At 36.8% G+C, this 15,906-nt stretch overlaps 1 long non-coding RNA gene and 1 pseudogene across 1 annotated transcript; both read right to left on the bottom strand.

The window, feature by feature from the left end:
• Nucleotides 1–11: 11 nt before the first annotated feature.
• Nucleotides 12–15,695, bottom strand: LOC135225030 (uncharacterized). Its single transcript, XR_010316882.1, has 3 exons — nt 15,628–15,695; nt 4,899–5,033; nt 12–145 (listed from the first exon to the last, which is right to left on the bottom strand). It is a non-coding gene; the product is annotated as an uncharacterized LOC135225030 (long non-coding RNA).
• Nucleotides 12,070–14,507, bottom strand: LOC135225082 (uncharacterized; annotated as a pseudogene).
• Nucleotides 15,696–15,906: the final 211 nt, after the last annotated feature.

Consider the following 15,906-nt stretch of genomic DNA (forward strand, 5'->3'; position numbering starts at 1 on the left):
AAAATAGCCATGGGTTACTGAGACAATATGGTTTTTAACACCGGATTATTGTCACAATAATACGTGGTTTTTCTCTTTTGTTGAGAAGCCTCTTTTTCTCTGCTGATGAAACAATGAAGTTCCGCCGTTTTCCTCAACTCTTTGCCTGTGAAATAGGAAGATTTTATAATAAATTTTTCTTAACTGATGGCATACAATGGTTTTTTAAATTTGAATAATTTAAATTGAAGAAAAGCACATTTTTTGTAAATGAATAATTAAATTCAGGATTTACAAAATGGCTTTCCTTGCCAAGCCTCAATAATATAACATTCTATACACCAGATTATTTATTTATCCTACACGCATGATTATGTATACACAATTATTTATTATTAATACTCTGGATTTTATCCTTAAAAAATACGTAATTAAGTGAAAAAAGTTGGCAATGCTCCTCACATTGTATAGAATTATAATGTAATTTGAAATGTGAACAAATGTATCTCATAGTAAAAAAATAAGTTAGCAATGCTATCTCAAAAGTAATTTACCTCGTTAACTTCAAATGTGAAAAAAGCTGGCAGTGCTTATCTTAAAAGTAATTTATCCCAAAACCTAATTCAAACCATTTCAGTTAAAGCTATAATTAATCTCCCTAGGATTACCTTTGACTGATGAACGTATCTTGCACCGACATAAGGGACGTTGAGAGTTCAATGTAGTGCTAAGCTATATACATTGATTTAGCGTTAAGCTATATACTTTGATGTAGCGTTTAGTCCTACAGTGAAAACAGCAATAACCAAAGATACAGGGAGACCAACATTTACCAGAACGTAACTTTAACCAGAACGTAACTAACAATTTTTAGTATCCCTGATATGCAAATACTGTTTGAAAGCACGTTTTCCTTCTGAACATAAGCCTAAAAAACGCTTATGCTACTAACTCAGCAGAGTAAGAGAATGAGGTAGAGAGGGAAAAGTTATAAACTGGAGTATTTGGGAGTTGATACTCAAAAAACCATTGGTTTATTACCGTAATTTCATTAGTTTGCTGGTATTTTAAAAAATTTAAAAACTTTTAATTAATTGTAGATTTTATAACATGGGCCCAGACAGTTAAATCCTTTATATATAATAAAATTAAACTTAAAACTTTTACCTTTATTAACCCTAATTGTTAAAACCATTTTTAACAACCGTAATGTTAAAAACAAAACGAATTTTGAAGGCCATTGATAGTTTTCTTCCAGCTACAAATCTGTTATCAGGTTCATAACACGGATGAAAGCCACATCCATCAATAAACTGCAGAAGTATTCGGTGATATTTCATAAATTCAATAAAAAAAGAGCGCACATACCTATACTCAATTGTCCGTCACCACTAACCTAACCTCACCCCCCCTCCACCTCTGCTTATGCAAAAACTTGAGAGAGGTCGATCTAGCGCAGAATTTCCCAGAACAAAAATTTGACTGCAATGCAAATTTCAATAAGGAGGTGGCAAAAGATTCTTGTATAAATATTTATCAAAATAAAAAGGTAGTTCTGAATGTGTAGATAAGATTTTTATAACACCCTGGGCTTGCCTACAACCTACTTGTGGAGGCAGTCTATAAAAACCAAACCATTGGTTGTGTAAAATATCCCTAGAACTCGATTCTTTTCACATTACTCGAGATTATACTATCTTAGGGAACTTGTCAAAAGTCTTCCCTTTGAAGAAAACTGATTGGTTTTAAAAATCATTTGCTGAAAATTCTTGAAGTTTATTATACTTAGATTTCCATAAGGCTTTCGACAAAGTTCCACACAAGAAACTAGTGACAAAAGTAAGAGCTTTCAGAATTGTAGGACAAACAGCAGACTGAATCGAAGACTGGCTAACTAATTGAAAACCGTGTCGTAATAAACTGTGAAGAATCAGAATGGGCAGGTGTGACAAGCAGAGTTCCTCGGGATTCTGTCCTTGGCCCGCTCTTTTTTTATTTATATCAATGACATTGATGTAGGATTAACTAGCAGGATAGCCAAATTTTCAGACGAAACCAAACTAGGTGTAAATGCAGCAAGCCCAGACACAGTAGAAAGCTTAAGAAATTACCTAAAGAAAATAGAAGTGTCGAAAAGATGGCAAACGCCTTTTAACTTGGATAAATGTTAAATGTTACAAATAGGAACAAAATCCTCATGCCAACTACATATGCTGCTTGGGAATGACAGTGTAGAACAAGAGGACAACCTTGGAGTCGTCAAAACTAAGGACTTAAAATCTACAAAACAGTACATAAAAGCTGAAAAGAAGGCACAGAAACTACTATGAGATTCAGGGCCTCTGTAACACGGTTTTTTCGCAATAACTTTTTATCTATGCATTTCATAAATATAACCCTTATTCAGAATACATATATCTACACATAAATTTTGACTGTATTCTGCATTACGTAGGTTGAATAAATTTGGTACTTATAATGTAAAAGTGACCTTTTTTGAAGACGGGCCAACTTACTCAGAGAAAAGGTTTCGAACGCACTCGCTACGTAACTTAAGACAGCATTTCTTCCCTCTTTCTCGATGGATGATTGGCTATACGTAACGAAGGCTAAACCTCTGGCAACAATGACATACAAATTTTAATACAAGCAAAGCAGTACACCTTTATGAACTCTGGAACCACTCCACTGATAATTGTCATAATGAACAAACCAACAAAATATGTTAATAAATACAAAAACACTTCGATTATATTAGTCTAACTCCCAAAATAGGTTTCCTAAGAAATTACAGTCTTCTTTATAGGTCACAATCAGATTGACAAGATGTAGGGAATAGTTGGCAATTTTCAAAAACATAGTAGACAAGCTTGATTTGATAACTGCTATACCCAATGTCAAGCAATTTTTATTTATTGGCTATCTACCTATTTACTGAAAAAAAAAAAAAATTAGCCGGTACCATATATTGGCTTTAAACCTTCACCAATAATTATCGTCAGAATGATGACTTCATGAGGCCTCACCCCCTTTCGCCTCGTTATAATTCAGGATAACACGAAGCCTACCATGGGCACTGTTGGATTAGAAATTTAACATCTTGGTTATAAAAACAAATTTCTCGAGTAGTTGTAAGAAGTGCTAAATGATCCTCAAGGATCCCAGCAGTTGGCCTAAGTGTTTAATTCATGTATATTACTGCATACTGTTGCGGCAACCTACTGCTACAGTAGTATACTACGCTAGCACTGATACCCCACCCACATCTATGTATCGTTCCGCCATTCATAAAGTCTTTGGGTTTCAGAGCCGTTGGAGTTTCTGTCTGGTGGATGGGCGGGGCAACATTTCATCAAAAGGTGTGTTTACCTTGCTTACGTAATGAATGTTTTTCGACTCTTGGCTCGTAATCATTGGCCATGGCGTCGGCTAGATCATTTTTACTCTATAAAAACTAAAACTATCGGGTTTAGGTTATTGATAATGCTGAATAAATTTGTGTGTGGTTGTAAAATATACATATGTCAACTTTCAGCTACATCTGATGCTTTGACAAGGAGCAAAGTCCAAAAAACCGTGTTACAGAGACCATGAATCTCATAGTAGTGGGATACGTAAAGAGGCAGTTCAGAGACAGAAACAAAGCGCCTCAGTGGCGTGGTCGGTATGGTGTTGGCGTGCTACCTCGGTGGCCGCTAGTTCGATTCTAGGGCATTCCACTGAGGGGTGAGAGATTTGTATTTCTGGTGGTAGAAGTTCACTCTCGACATGGTTCGGAAGTCACGTAAAGCCGTTGGTCCCGTTGCTGAATAACCACTGGTTCCATGCAACGTAAAAACACCATACAAACAGACAGAAACAAGGAAACACTGCTGTAGCTCTACTCATCAATAGTTAAGACATCTTGATTATGCATACAGTTTTGGTCACCAACGCTAAGAAAAGAGAAATAGATTAGAAGGGTTACAAGCAAGAGCTACAATGTTTAATTCCATCCATCAGGCAAATAAGTTACCAAAGACGACTCGAGAACCTGAACATATATGGCTTAGAAACACGAAGATTGAGAGGACAGCTAATAGAAACATTAAAAATACTAAAAGGCATAACAAAAGTAGACATTAACCTAATTACGTTAAACGAAAACCAGATAAAAAATAATGGATGGAAACTAGAGCTGAAGAGACAACACATCTCATTGCGGGAACTTCTTCACATACAAGATATATGACACATGGAATAAACTGCCACCATTAGTTGTAAACAACAGTGTGGAAGATTTTAAAAGCTAGACAAAATCATTAGGACACTGAATGAACAGCAGAACCTGCTCCTAGAGATATGCGAGCACTGAGCACACGATGTCTCCTCGGATGGGCTGAAGTTTTTCAGACATCCTAATTCTTGTAACTCCTTGTAACATATTTCAAAGGGCGAATTTCAGATTCACGGAAGTCTCACAAAAACAGAGGCTAAACATGTATATTATTTGCAAGCATAAGTTACATTATCTTGCACCTGTCCAAAAAATAACTTTCAAAATATTCCTTTGGTTATCTCATGACCTGATTGCTTAACAGGAAACCCCGACTTAATGCTAATGTATTAACAAAAGGTTTTGGAAAACTGAACTACTGAAGTAAACTAATTAATGATGTTGCAATTATATAGATTGCAGTTTTCACGAACACTGACACTGATTCAGGATGTGCCACATTATTAAGTTTGTGAAACCACAAAATTCTAATTTAAAAAAATCAAAACAGGAAGATGATGATATACTAAACATGGATAATATCAAGCAGCAATAAATAGCATTCCGTACCAGAAAACTTCCCGTATATATAATCCTTTATTTACCAAAAAAACATTTATGCTTATCAGAATAAAATTAAACATTTTATTGAAGTTTGACAAACCTTTGATTTGTGGTGGGTCTGAGGTTTCTGCACACTACATTTACAGATGCTAATTAATCAAAAGTAATATTCTGCAACAGGCTTCAAAAAGTGAGCCACGTTCATTACACTGCATGGTAGTCAATATCAACAGATCTGTAAGAAAAAAATCAATAATCAAACACCTCCAGGAACTTTTTTTTTTCATTTTTCATACAGTACTTTTAACTTCACCAGCCTTTATTAGAAAATGAGTGACTATTAACGTTAGTCAAAGAACGTGCAAATATAATATTGCATGCAAACCTTTAGTCTTTTATGGAATATCTTCCTCGATAGCTGGTCTGTTATTGAAACTTTGTAACAAGGTTTTTTAATAGGCGGCAGCGATTAACTTAATTGCATAGTTTTTTTTTATACAATTCTTATTAATGTGTTAGTAATTATTGTGCTTGATATTTGTAATGGAATATGGGTTTTTAGGCATGTGATAACCAATGGAACCCAGCGAGTTATTCACCTCTGTGCCTGATATTTATTATATTTCTTTAGTAATCAGCTGAGGAGTTCTGGATGTGAAAGGGATATTTCATGCCTACATTCGAAAATTACCATAACATTTGTGCATTAGACAAGCAGAGGTCAAGAAGGAATGTTGTCTTGAATGTGTTTACTGTTGTATGTCTGTCACCTGCCCACTAAGAAAAATACAGTTCTATAACCTAAGTGTTTTCGGCCAACAGTGGAAGAACAATGCAACTATGTTAGCGTGGGTTCAAAAACAATGTAAGAATCCGGAATGGACTATTACACTACAGCCTTTGCTAGGGGGAACTTCTCCTAAAAGGATATCTTTCGCCAAAGTTCAGTCCCTCCACAAGTTCAGTCCCTCCACAAGTTCAGTCCCTCCACAAGTTCAGTCCCTCCACAAATTCAGTCCCTCCACAATTTCCGTCCCTCCACAATTTCCGTCCCTCCACAAGTTCAGTTCTATGTACTTGAAGTTACTCCTAATAAAAAAAATAATGTCATTTCACTAACTTTATATTTTCCTTGCAATAATTATTTGCAACAGCAAAAAGGTGCTAAAGAATTAGAAACTTCCCACAGTAATATAAGATCCCTCACGAAACCATTGGTAAGCAAATATCTAATACATCCTTGGTACTTCACATGATCTTTTTATCTAGTTCAAATTGCATTGAAGTCAAATTCATAACTAGCAGCGCAGAAAACTTAAATTTGAGATTTGAGTCGAGACTGAAATCCTTGGGCCTAGTTTAACCGTGTTTTCAAGACCAGGATGTCACCAGCGCTTATTAACCTACCGATATTTAAAAAAGCATCTGCCTTTATCCAACTAAAGATACCATAAAGTAAATATGTCTATAATCATGAAAATTCCAGCAGCATAAACGAAATCTTTATTTGCGCATGTCAACTATCCTTCGTCGTGAACTTATCGCTTAAGCCTGGTTCACACTATGCCAGTAATTTAGTCAAGTGGCGAGTAGTTTAGTTACTACTTTCCTACTAAACTGATCAATTTCGTTCGCACAACCAGTCAAGTAGAGTACATTAGTGTGTAAGGCATCGCAAGATGAACAGGCAACGGTCTACTGATCTTCGGGAAAGATATGCCAATTACTTTGTGGAAGATGGCTCTGTTCCTTGGCAGGCAAGAATGATACATTAAGAATTGTAAGGAAATACTATAATTCAGACAATTAAATATATGTATTTACCAAATTGCTTTCACTTTCCATTATCATTGCATTCATGTTCCCTAGGCATTCATCTAATATGGTGAACCATTTCACCGATGGAGTGTAAACCGAGTCCGTCCCGGCACCAGATTTTTTGGATTCCTTGATTTTTCTCAATTCTTGTGAGTAGGTTGATCTGAGAAGAAAACAAACAAATGTAGAATAATAATGTAATTACATGAATACCAACAAATAGAATAATAATGTAATTACATGAATAAAGCAAAACATAGCCGTTTTTAATAAATTTTAACCTTATCACAACTAGAAAAAAAATTACTAACATGATTACGGAGGCATAAAAATGGAAAATACCTGATGTTCTTGATTTTCGCTTTTATCTCCTTCTCTCCAAATCCAGGTATATCCATGGTTTTCTCCAAATCAGCGTAGGCACTTTGCTTGATTTGTTTATTTTTATACTGTGGACATTTAACATTCCACAAGCTCTCATGTTGTAAATATTTTGAAATAAGTTTTAGTGTTGTCTCTTCATTCCATCGAAGTGCCATTTCTGCGGTGAAACTCCAGTAAATTACTAAATTCAACACGTGTTCTCACTGGTTTAGTGGACGAATGACAAGTGGGCGGAGCTACTACTTGTCCGTAAAAATAGAAGATTTTGGATCGACTAAACACTAAATCACTAAATTGCTTACTAAACTACTTGACTAAACTGTTTGGTGTTCAGACACGTTTAGTAGCTAAATTACTCGCCACTTGACTTAATTACTGGCATAGTGTGAACCAGGCTTTAGATCGACTAAATTCACAACAATAACCAGACTAGCGTGATAACTTCACTGTTTAATCTACAGTCTACTAATTTTCTGTATAACATCAAACTGCCTAATCTACAGTCTACAAATTTTCTTTATTAAATTAAATTTTCGTCTTCAAAATCATGTTCCATCATTGTAGACACTCAAGATTAAACTACCAGCGACGTCACGGATCCATGTTTCATTTTACCATGGTCCTGCAGAGTGCCTCAGGAGTACCGTTGAAAGAATAGCAAATATTTCTCAATTTGCACAATTTTATGTAACCAAACCAAGTGGTTTTAAAAATTGTCCAACCATATCTCAAACTCTGGGGTTATGTATTCTTTACCAAACATCATTTATCCGAAAATATCAAGCTATCTTTGAGGAAAAAAAAAAAAAAAAAACTTACCTCAACAGGAACACACCCGAGTACTTTATTTCAGAGCAAAATCAAACTATTTGCCTTTATCTGTGCTTAGCTGTACTGCATAAGAAATTTCCTTCAACGGAGGAAAATTAACAGAGGCTTATACAAGTACTACCTACTAATACGCTAACACTGAATCAGCATGAAATGCAATTTCATTTTTCCTTCCCAAATTTATTATTTCATGGAAATATTTTTATGAAATATCCTCCAATACACAACAACCTTTTCTTCAGTTCCTTCCCCTAAATTCTGTGTCTGTAATCAAATTTTCTAAACTACCTTTGTAGTTTCTAACGCCAAAACCCTTAAAATATTTCTTTCACTTCACATTTCCACACTCACAAGATATTTAAAGACTTCCCACTTTTATATCCTTATCCTAACAGCTTAAATATTAATTTGAAATTCATTAAATCCAAGAAATGTTAGTTTATCCAGCCTTGAGACTTTCATCACCATTGCAAAGGCATTTATTTACTTTATAAAATTGTCAACACTTAAAAAAATAACTTGTCATAAGAATTAAGTCAGTGCTTACAACCTCGATTACCTCGTGTAATGTAATTATTTTTTAACCTAGGTCAGTACCAAAAACATGACTAGTCAAGAATTCTTGACAAACCAGTCGCCCATAAAAAAAAACTTTCACTTTTTCTCACAAATATTACGTTAATGAATTAGCACATGACAGAATGGGCAGGTTACTGCTAATTTAACACACTGCCCTTGACCACCACTAGCATAAACGCATTTCATTAACTTTATAGGCTAAACCATATTCTGATTTTATCTTACTTCACGCATATCAGCATCAGACATACAATTACTTAACAAACTTAGAATAAAATTATGTGGGTCGGTTAGGTAAGGGCCAATGAAAAATAGGGTCTGGTTAGTACTCAGAATGCTGACCTCTGATTGGCCTCTGGCTGTCTTTAATAATTTTGAGAGAACATACAAACACGGTAAATTTGTACTTGAAGACTATAATCGGTATACCGGAGCTGAAAATGTGATTCCTATGACAACTTGAGAAGCAAATTCATAATTTTAGAGCTACCAAAGCACCCCTCCCCCCTCTCAACAGCCATACATCCTATAATCATGGGGACCACTTAGAATAAAAGGTTTTGAATAGGGTGAAACAAGTGAAATAACACGTGTAATCTAACTTTGAAAACAATTTGCCATACTTCAATCCGCATTAAAAGCAGCATTGATATCTTGGTGACGTACGAATACATCCATGTATTAGATAATGTATTTTCCCCCGCTCCAAAACCCAGGTTACTCACCGTGGTTCTCTAATTCTATGCTATAAGGGGGCCAGTGTTATATGCTAACGAAATTAACACGAAATTTTCACTACAAACATTTGTTGTGAATCTTACAATACAGAAAAAAAAACAAAGAACAAGCGTTCAACTTCAGCACAGAGGAAACTAAGTTTTATTTGTATAAATGCCCCAAAATCTTTAGGTATATTTGGAACAAATGAACCAATCATGTTTCAGGTTTGTCCACGTACCCACAACTCCCGATAAAAAACAATCTATCCTTATCAAGTAAGCACTGTGGGCTAACAAAAGACTATCGGAGCCCACTTGCATATCAGTCAAAACAATAACAAGACAAAGAAAATGTGTAATAATATCCATTGTTAAGTATTTTGGAAACTACTCTAGCGATATATTTGAGTATGCTTTCGCATTAAGCATAAGGAGAGTTAAGATATTAAATATCGAGAACTGGTGTTAAAAAAAAAAAAAAAACTAGTTATGTTTCCAGACCATAAGTATTCGATGCTACAACAGCATAACCTATGCCCCATTTTTTATGCATTTCTATCAAACTGAAAATAGATTGGCTGTTACTATTTGCAAGTAAGACTTCGTAAAAGGACAACCAAACATTTTAATGCGCTTTATAATACAACCTATATTATAACAACATACTTTAAAGATGCACAATCCATCAATTGTGCAAAATCCTTACGAATGACGTAATACATTTCGACCTTTTCTTCCAATAGTATAAATACCGAAACCAAATTTCCTGGTGCACAAAGAAAAAAAAAATGACGTTCAAGTGTGCTCTGTTATGGCAATGGATAGCCTCATGACTTCATATCTTTGTAATCCTTTGGTTTAAAAATGCATAAGCAAACAAGGGAATCCTCTATGTTAATCGGAAATGTACGAGAAAACTCAAGTAGTCTCTGGTCTCATATTACATTTTTCCTTTTAAAAACTTTTGTCTGGGTCCTTTTGCATTTACAAAAATGATGAAATCTCCAAATACCGAGTAGATTGATTGATTTATAGGTTTTAGACAATGCCTAGCACTGGGACAACTAAGGTCATTCAGCGCTGAAACGGAAATTGACAGTGAAAAGGTTTTTTAAGTTTTAACAGGAGGAAAGCCTCGCAGTTGCACTATGAATCAATTGTTAGGAGAGGGTGAAAGAACAAGGGTAGAATGAAAGGAGGTACAGTAAAAGGAATGAAAGTAGTTGCAGCTAGGGGCCGAAGTTACGCTGCAAAGAACCTTAAATCCCTACATTGCACTGCTTGAGGTGCATTGATAAATATCTACAATGTATACCCCCCAACGGGGAATACAGAGTAGATATTTAGCAAATTTGATTGATTGAATTTAGCTAAAGTAAAAGGCCATGTGCACACACGGTTTGACACAAGCAGCAATGAATCATCTCCTATACTTGCGCTGGCCATGATTCTAGCCTAGATCGAAATACCATGAGTTTAAACTAATACCCTGTACTGCAAATTGACTATCAGCCTAGTAAAAAACTGATACAAAATATGCAATATAATAGGCTGCTTACAAAATAACTAAATTATCAGTCTACAAAATTCCATTACTCAAAACTTCGGCGATACTAAACACTCTTGCTGTCTCAAAAATAACACCGGCAGAAATACTAACGTCAGGAACACTTGTGTACAGTTTCACAGTAAATGAAAATATAAGATGCGAATTCTAGATCATAAAAAACGGTTTTGTTTAGAACTTCCTCACTAACCCATACCATTTTACTTACTTAGGGATACCATTAACGGTTTGATGGGAAATTGTTAACCGAGTGTGCAACACACAGCAATTTACATTTAATTTAAATTTAAACATTTGAATTCAGCACAAGAAAGCATCATTTTCATCATCCAAATTTCAAAGAATTTTTTTCAGCTTGCATTCAAAATTCGCTGTCATCGTTACTTTAGGTTAACTACGGTCATAAGATTACGCTGACAAAACCCAGGAAGGTAAAACTGCATAGAAAAACGGCAACTGCCATAGTCTGGGCCGCCGCGGATAGGCACTCAGATCTACCTAATTATCTGGTTCTAACATTTGTGTCTCATTTTAATGTGTATTTCACAATGAATTTTTATAGGACAGAATTTGAATTCTTAATGATATTTAGCTTCTCCAAGCCACATCGTTTAAAAACCCATTTACAGCATGGTTTGACAAACTAACTCCTTCCATAGAAAATAAAGCTTTACAAATATCCATTACTCGATGTGTAAAAACTACGAAAAAACTTAAATGCAAATTAATAGATAATCAAAATTTGGAAAATCCAAGCTGATCTTTCTTACAGCATAAACATTAGTGTAATGGCAAGTATCAATTTGCCCAGACATTTTTTCTTGTTCCCAGAAAAGTTCATACGCGCCACTTCGAAAAGATATCAAACTATAAAGGAAAGAAAAGTTGATATACATCGACGTGTAATGTGAAAAAGAAAGAAAGGTAAATCTAAAGGAGAGCTCCGTCTCTTGTTTGCATTAGAATATATTTTTTTCCGATGTATTTTTTATTGATTATGCTTAAACTGATCATTAATATTGGTGGCATCAAGCAATTACACCCTTGTTCCCATCTAACAATCTTGGAGAACCCCAGTGGGAACCGGGGTTTTTGGGTGGGGGGGAACAGGAGAAAAGTGATTTCCAGGGCACTAGCTAACCAAACAAACCACCTAACCTAACCTAGAGCGCCGTAACCCCATACCTGGGGCCTTAGCGGTGGGCGGGGGGGCGGGGGGGGGGGGGGGGGGCGAACCCCCCCTTAAGGGCACTACCTTCCCTGCACACTTCATGACAATTCCGAAAAATTTGAGCAGCGATTAGGCTAACTGAGAGACAATACTCCAGCATATTTCACACCATAATCAAAATATATACAGGAAATAGCTTACCTTACAGTGGAGGATAGACTTCAGCAGCAGCTTTCACAAAGGCGTGAAACCTTCGTAAGGGGTCTTGAATGTGCAATTTGAAATATGCAACGGCTAAATATCCAACAAAATGTTTTTTACGTCGGCCATATTTTGGGTCTAAATTCTTGACATCTCTCCACCGTCTCTCTATCGTATTGGTATGGGCACGAGTTTGTGGATCAACAAAATTGACACTGTGATTGACCTGTAAATGTTGTAGCCCTCTTGGTAAATTTTTAGTTTCAGCCAATTTGGAAAAATGCAATAAAATATATTTGTTGCATCAGAAATAGTGTGGTTTCAATGAATTTAACGTTTATTTTTGACTGCAAACCAACCGATTTAGAGATTTACTATGTATACTCTAGTTCATCCCACCAATTATGGGGGACACCCTTTGGGAACCGGGGTTTTGGGTGGGGGGGGAAGGGGGGGGAGGGTGTTGGGGCATTGAATGATATTTGCAATAAATGAATAATTAATGTTCCAGCACCCCTCCCCCATACCCCTAACCTAGGCCTACCGGGGGAGGGGGGTAGGGCCCCCCAGCGACCCCCCCTTAAAGCCACAGTAATTTTCAGGGCACCACAGAACCTAACAAACCCACCTAACCTAGGGGCCCTGTACCCCTACCTAGGCCTAGCGGGGGGGCTCCGCTCCCCTGCGACCCTCCCCCCCTTAAGGCCACAGTGATTTTCGGGGCACTACCGAACCGCTAATACAAAACCACTAACTTACCTAGGGCCCTGTACCCCCTACCTAGGCTAGCGGGGGGGCTCCGCCCCCCTGCGACCCCCCCTTAGGCCACAGTGATTTTCGGGGCACTACCGAACCTAATACAACCACCTAAACCCTACCTAGGGCCCTGTACCCCTACCTAGGCCTAGCGGGGGGCTGCCGCCCCCCTGCGCACCCCCCCTTAAGGCCACTACCTAACATCCATCAAAACCAAATCCAAAGTGATGGTACTGCTGTATACATCGTTATACTACCACCATTATAATATACTCTATAAATTAATGAAGCTTACCTTAAACTGTTGGTTGATAAAAATGTGCTGGTGCTTTGAGGGAAAACGTGAAGCCGTTGCAAAGTTCCCTGACATGCAACTTAAAGTAGGAAGTGGCCAGGTACCCGACGACCACATTGCACTGCAAACAATCGGTAGGAAATCGAAGGTCTGTCAAAATTAATGCCAGAAGGGCCAGCCACTACCTCTGCCATAGGTACAGGAAGACAAAATGCCGTTTTTTGCTTCATTATTCGAGTATTCAGTCAACAAGGATACCAGTGGACACTAGACAGGTAACTGTATTACTCCGCTGAAATGCTAGTGAAACTTAGTTTTCGACTCAAGTCATTCGTAATTGGTTATGAAACCCATGACGTCATAACGATGTCACACCTCTCAGCCAATAATGAGTAACTGGAACTGCTTTTGTTTGCGTAAGAAAGTAAGTTAGAGGGCTCATTAAAAGTAAACATTACCGTAGAGAAAACACCTCTCCCGACTTAGGAAAAATTCGAGGTAAAAACTTAAATCTTTTTTTTCTCTGTAAGTATGCATTAGCGACAATAATGTATTGAGAAGAAGTGTTTTGTTATCACGTGCTTTACTCGGGAAAAATATCAATATAATAGATTTCCCATAATGGTTAAAACTAAAATATTACCGCCCTCTTTTTTTCAGGCAATCGTATGCTTTCCAGCAATCGGAAATGATTGTTGTTCCTGGTTCGATGTACTGTTTAATGACGCAAGCAAAACCTCAGTGTTTCGTTGTTCAACATGAACCATAAAGAACTCCCTAGTTTCCCTACAAATTCCCCCAAATACCCACTGACCCTCTATAATTCTGCCCACATTATACTTCCTCTTCCCAAATTTTGATTCGTCAATTTCCACTATTTTGCCCTCCCCTCCAATTTTATGAGACCGCCTAAATACCCAATTTACTATTACTTCCCTACAAAATGAAGCCCAATCATTGATGGTGGGATCGCTGAGATGAAGCTCAAAATTAGCAAACTTATAAGAAAACCAATCCGATACAAAAATAAAGCAAAACGTTAAATTAGTTTCAATATCCACGTGAGACTTGGAGAACCATGTGTTTTAAATATTGAGACAAAAAAATTACACTTTTTTTTTTTTTTTTTGACACTACATAAGTTTTATCGCACCGAAAGGCTTTTTTGTTCAAGTCAAGACGGCACTTTTCCTTACACGTCGGGCAAAAGGGCAAATGTGTTCACTCTTGATTAATCCGTGATTTTGGGCAAAAGTTACGAGCCTTTCTATTTGCCCATAATAGTTTGTGAAATCTCTATAATTCACGTAGCAATTTACACACACTGTGGGGAAACTTTCCAGGGCAACAAAATCGGAGCTTGTACACGGTCCTGCTAATTCGGCCATGGTGCTAGTGCAAGTAACGCTTAATTGGAGAAAATAGGTTTATTTGCCGAAAAAATTAACGACGTGGTAACATTAAATATTGTCATTGGCTGAAAACACTGTGCTTTCTTTTGTTTCAGAGAAAACTGAAACGTGCTTATTTACGATTGGATATTGTCTATAATGATGTCACTTTTTGGGTGGAGTTTTTCGTGACGTCATTCGGAAGGTGTGGTTTCCCCATGACAATTTGAGACTGCGCAGCACACAAACGAACGAACAGGAGCTCATTAACATAGGTGATACGACAGAGACAACAACATGAAGTTGTGTTTTCTACACCGATAGGACTTACCGCCACTAATTTCCTTCTTCCTTAGAACATACTTAGTATCTTCTTTCAAGGTATAAAAACATTTATACTAAAAATCGGCCGGAGTTCTTATTAAGATTAACCAAAGCACACAGCCTCAAGTAAGGTTAAAAAAAAAAAAATAAATAAAATAAAACTTATTTTCTAACCTTGAATGACTCCCCGTCTTTAGTTTTCATTAATGATTTAGCGATTAATTTACAGTTCATTCTAAGCTGTAAATAAACTATTACATCATGTTACTGGAAAATGGTCCATGGTGCATAATGACTTCGATGCTCCTGGTATAATAGAAACCGAACGGTACTCTACTAACAGCAACTTTTTAATCCTAAAACTGAACAGGTAGTTTGATGATTAAAAAAAGTTTCTTGAATTAAATCGCAGACTGGGCCACTTTATCTTCTGGTAATTCTTAGTAATTGCTCCTCGTCAGGAAACTGACTTTTTCTATAGCATTTTGGTTGCTTATCAGGAATTTGCTTTATTTTTTGTCGGTCGACTGTAATTAACCCCCAGGGGTTAGTACTAAACAGGGCGAAATACATTTGACACCCTCCCACAATCCCTAGTGTTGTATTAGATTTAGCCGACCTTATGCCAGCACGGGCTCTTGCTCCCTAGTGGCTTTAGTATTCACGGGACAGTGTCTTGCCGTCCGTGAGGAGATTTTTTTTTTTTTTTTGCGTAAATGAAGGGTCTTGACGTTGCTAACACCTGTGCAAAACACATTGATTAGACCTAAACGCATAACTGGGGAATACTTACATTACAAAAATACCCAAGATTTCTTGAAGGTTCAGCCTGTGCTCACACAACGGAGTTTCAGCTACAAATGTCACAGTCACTGAGTCACAGTCACTTACCATTACCAAACAGTTCCAATATTACATGAAAATAAAATTAAACTCCTTTTCTTGACATCCAATTAATTTTTTGGCTCGCCGTTGCAATGGTTATCATTCCAACATTTTAACCGAATTAATTTTCTGTTAATTGTTGGTACACTAGAATTATGCAAGCAAATAAAACTCCCTCTTTGCCTGT

The sequence above is a fragment of the Macrobrachium nipponense genome, chromosome 12 (assembly GCF_015104395.2).
Source record: "Macrobrachium nipponense isolate FS-2020 chromosome 12, ASM1510439v2, whole genome shotgun sequence".
Taxonomy (NCBI): domain Eukaryota; kingdom Metazoa; phylum Arthropoda; class Malacostraca; order Decapoda; family Palaemonidae; genus Macrobrachium; species Macrobrachium nipponense.